Below are 5,045 nucleotides of genomic sequence, written 5' to 3'. Positions count from 1 at the left end.
GACAATTTGTTATGTCGTGCTTGTGTAAGACGGAGACAACACATACAGGTTTAGCGTCCTCTTAATGTATTGGCTTTATTTGCATGTCACTGGTCAATACAGTAATCATGCCAGATAAGCTTATCGATGAACTGAGCATCCAAAAAAATAGAAAACAGGATTTTGTATTATAACTATTTTTTTTGTTTATCGTATTAAACACGGGATTGTCGTTAGTATGAATTTATAATAAATGCTATTAGGTACTATACAATTTGTTTTAATTCTTATTTCACCTTGATCCACACTAAACTCAACAAGTTAGAGGATTTTAACATTGTATATTATATTCGTATTTATTGAGTGTACCTATTATTATATATTTCATCCCCCCCCCCCCTATAAAAATTCCTAAATACGCCACTTTAGTTCACTACTGAAAAATGTCTAAAAAATTATATTCTAACAAAGATATTTTTTTCATTATTGAACCCCTACTTAAATAACGATAAAAATCATAAATTAATGTTATCAAATTAACCAACGGAGCTATACGTGTTCTGCTGAGCGTACAATTTACTATGTTACGCACTTGTAAGACGGAGACAACACAGCGGGTATCACGTCCCCCTAACTAAAAAAAATTGAAATTATTTCTATTGAATAGTTTATTTGTTTTTAATATTGCGTTTTAAATAAATAATATTATGTATGTTAATACCAATATTATAACGATTTCATTGTATGCAATATCAAAGGTCCTAGAGGTTTAGATACCAAATGTCTGTGCGTAATGCGTATTGATAATAATTTCGAATAATGTTGGTAAGTCACCGGTAATTACAACGATACAATACAATCTACATAATAAGTAAATCGTATCTATTATTACTAAATTATCAATGAAAAAAAATTAAATATTTACGAGTACCTACCTAGGTATACAAAATATAAAGTACATGACACGTAATACTGTTCGGTGACTGTATATTATAACAAATAAAATACCATAACATAATATCAACGGTGGACAACGATTGACGGATTGACAATACATTGGATGCATGATATCCACATTTTTCAGAAAAATTTAAAAAATGTAAATAAAAATGCTTATTATTATGAGCATTTAAGAAGTGTTCTTTTTTATTTCCCTCGAGTATTCGAAAATTGAATATCGGTGATCAATTATGCATAACAGAATATATTGTAATGAAGTCACAATGGTGACTGTTAGAATTTATTATAATAATTATTCGTTAATGATTTCAGTAAGCCAGCCATCTGTCAAATGCAGTATTATTGTCACCAAGCTGTGTCTGAATAATGAATAAGTTATTTTTAAAACGCAATCTAGTAGATAAAATACATCCAGCTTTCGTGGAATTAGTTCCGAACTTTGTCGATTTTTGGTCAGGGGATCTATTTTTGAGTTCGCACTAATCATTGGCGAATACTTTAGTACACTAATCAATTGGACGATGATTTTAGTGCATTAACTAAAATTCGTATTTTTGAATTTCATTTTTTTTCTATCTAATATTCTTAAACTAATCGCATATTGTCTAATCTTTTGTTTTTTAAACTAATAATTATTAGTGCGATATCTAAAATTATATTGGCTGTACTGTAAATTATATTAGTTTTATCAGACATAAATTATAGAAATATAACATAAATAAGATAATACTTATTACTTACCTATTACTTTTAAAGTTTTTCTTTGGCGAGTTTGGCCTTTGCGTTTTCCTAAGTTTTTGAGTTTGCTCCTTAGAGTCTCTAGAGTCAAGTCGATAGCGAAATAGTGCTATTCTATATTTTATCCATTTTTTTTTACGGTTATGGAAGCAAAAAAAAAGTCCAAAAGTGTAACTTATGAACAAAAATAATTATTGATTGATTTTGTTCATAAGCATCCAAAATTAAATACCAAGAAGTTTGGACCTTCTTTTACCATGAAGGATTCACAGTTGTTGTGGCAAAATATTACCTGTACGTTGAACCAAACAATTGGACCAAAAAAAACTTAGGTTGAATGGAGAAAGGTAATAATAAGATCAGTAATTGTATATTAATTCTCAATTATTTACAAAAAAATAAAAATATATAATTTTATGTTAAGTGTTTTTAATACTTAAAATCCGCTGCAAAACAAAAAGTTCCTTTAAAATCACATTACAGCAAGACTGGAGGAGGTGAAAAGCAGGATGAAGAGTGCATTGACCAAGCTGACGAACAACTTCTGGATATTTTAGGGCATACTGCTATTCATGGTCATGACACTGTCACAGAAAGTACTTGTACTGTTTCATTTTTGAGTGACAACACTGGTAATGTTATAGCTACAACTGATGAAGTAGATATAGAGGAGTTGATTTCAGATAATATGCCTGCAGAAGAAGATAGTAATAATTTAGACTTCATTACTATTTTTGTAAATTCAAATAACAGCGATGAGCAAGATAGTACTAAAAAAGCAATGTAAATATTTATATTTATTATTATTTTTATGTAAGTAACTATTTATTAAATTAAATTAATGCATTATTAAAAATATTCAATTAGTGAATCTGATCCGTTTGACCAATTTATTGGTAGGTACTGTTAAAAAAAGAAGTTTGGATAAACTTTTTGAAGATATTAATTTACAAAATGCCCACAACAAGTAAGAAGTTTTTATGATTATTATTCCATACATTTATATTTATATTTTTATATTTATTACATAACTAGGTATACGTCCCACAGTCCACATCTAGTGATTATACATTTAATAAGTTATAGTTCAACTACAAACATTATACAACATAACAAATGTTATGTTCACACTAATCCATATTACTCTTTTATTTTTAAAACTAGAGCGAATTAACCTATTATAAAAATGTAAAGGCAAAGCTATTAATATAGGTATCTAATTCAATTTAGAGGTTTTTATTGATATTTTTATTTTGAAGTAAGTTATGTTCATTTTAAAATGTACAAATTATGTAAAAACAATACAGTTTTATAGCTTTGTAATTGAAATATCAATAAAAGCTATTAGTGATTAAAGATTAAAGATAAAGATTACAATTATGTCATCTAAAAGAAACACCATTGACGTCTCTATAAGTCTAAAAATATCATTCAAACCATTGTAATAGAAATATTATATTAAATTACATTGTATGCTGTTTAGCTGAGCGAGTGAAATAATTAGGTACCAATTTCAAACGTGTTTTAATTTAATTATACCGCAGCTTGTACTTCAACATTTAGCAGGCCGGGCATAAATGAGTTTAAAATTTAACATTTAAGTTGGAAATTATTTTTTCTCCAACTTTAACTGGAGATGTGTCAAATAATATAATTATTAATACTCAGAAAGTTATAATTTTGTTTTTACAAAAATTATATAGTTACTCTGAAAAGTTAATTTGACTTATCAAATCTATTTGGCCTTTGTTTCTACTGTGAAACTATATATATATATTTTTAATTTGATGCAAATTAATCATTTGTTATTAATTATTAGTATATATTATTTTAGGTTATGATAAAATGATTCAACTCCATTTTAATATTTTTTACCTATCAAATATCGCCAGACATACGTTAGAAAAAAAATTTACAAAATATGCACATAAAAAACGATCGACATACAATATATTAATGTGATAAGTTCAAGTACGCACAATTATACTGAAAATCGATGATAATATAACTAAACAAGTTGGAAAAATTCACTCCAATCAATCAAAAACAAAGTGGGAAAATTTAAAACATCTGTTCAATATGCTTATAGAGCCTAATATTACCGTGTTTAATTTATATACTAATTATTTACTCGGGTTATAATGTAAAAAATAATAATGTACCTAACTGTATGAAATTAATCACGCACAAAACCACGACGAGTGGCAAATTATTGTTTCAAATATAAGTTGTTTACTTAATTAAGAACTTAATATTATGAACATAATATTGCTTATTTTATTTTTTGAAACAGAATATTTTTTGGTGTATTCATAAAAAAAAGTGTAAAATTAAACGAGCATTTTAATAAGTTTTTAAAGTTTAGATAAGTGGAATGAAGTGGTACAGTGCTACTTCTATCTACATATCCGCATAATATACCCTGATTAAATAATCTAAGTCCCTTACTTTAGTTTTTTAAATCTATAACATTTTATTTTTTCGAGTGAAAATGCTTGATAATATATTACGAAGTTTCCTCAGCTGATAAATAAAGATAATATAGACATGGTCACAATTTTTTTTTTTTATTACAGCAAGTATAGACTTATAGTAAGTTAACGTTTATAATTCAAAAATTATTTCATTGTTAGAAATCCATAAACCTTTCAATTAGCTCAAAAAAATTTAAATACCTTAAAAATTGTATCATGCATAGAAAATGATAAATTTAACATTTGGAGAAAATTTTAAGTATCTAAAACTTTAGATAGAACTTTTTTTGTGTGGTCAAGTGGGTAACGCTCTATACCAGCGGTTCTTAACCTGTGGTCCTCGGCCCCCTGGGGGTCCGCGATACTCATGTCGGGAGTCCGCGGCAGCCTTAACACATAACATACGTCAATAATTGATGTATATTTTTTCATATATAATATGTAGATTCTACACCAAATAATTATATTATTAATATTTACTAAGTATAATCAGTTTTCTTGTTCATACGAAATGTAAGTGTGTACAGAACTGTAGTCTCGGCAGTCTTATATTTACTGCCACCAATAGTGCAGTTGATCGATCGTTCTCAATTATGGTTTTATATTACATTTTTATAAAAAAATTAATTGTAATAAAATAACTATAAATGTGTATGTATTGTGAAGTCTGCTTATGTTATTTGTTATATAAAATAATTATTATAATTTTGGTTATGATAACATGAGATGTTTTGTAAAAAAAAAAGGTATTCAAAAAAAATTTGTTAAGGGGGTCCGTGATTTCTAGAAATCTTTCATCAGGGGTCCGTGATCTACAAAAGGTTAAGAACCGCTGTTCTATACTGTACAATATAGGTGTTAGAAAGGTCGCAGTGACGGATGTGTTAAATTTGT

At 27.3% G+C, this 5,045-nt stretch overlaps 1 long non-coding RNA gene across 1 annotated transcript; it reads left to right on the top strand.

Annotated features, from left to right (window-relative positions):
* The first annotated feature begins 653 nt into the window (after positions 1-653).
* LOC115033867 lies at positions 654-4,825 on the top strand. The gene is made up of 4 exons (XR_003839201.1): positions 654-2,024; positions 2,102-2,460; positions 2,545-2,644; positions 3,512-4,825. It is a non-coding gene; the product is annotated as an uncharacterized LOC115033867 (long non-coding RNA).
* Positions 4,826-5,045: the final 220 nt, after the last annotated feature.

The sequence above is a fragment of the Acyrthosiphon pisum genome, chromosome A1, assembly GCF_005508785.2.
Source record: "Acyrthosiphon pisum isolate AL4f chromosome A1, pea_aphid_22Mar2018_4r6ur, whole genome shotgun sequence".
Lineage (NCBI taxonomy): Eukaryota > Metazoa > Arthropoda > Insecta > Hemiptera > Aphididae > Acyrthosiphon > Acyrthosiphon pisum.
The sequence above is the reverse complement of the archived record's forward strand: the minus strand, read 5'-3'. Positions and strand labels throughout refer to the sequence as shown.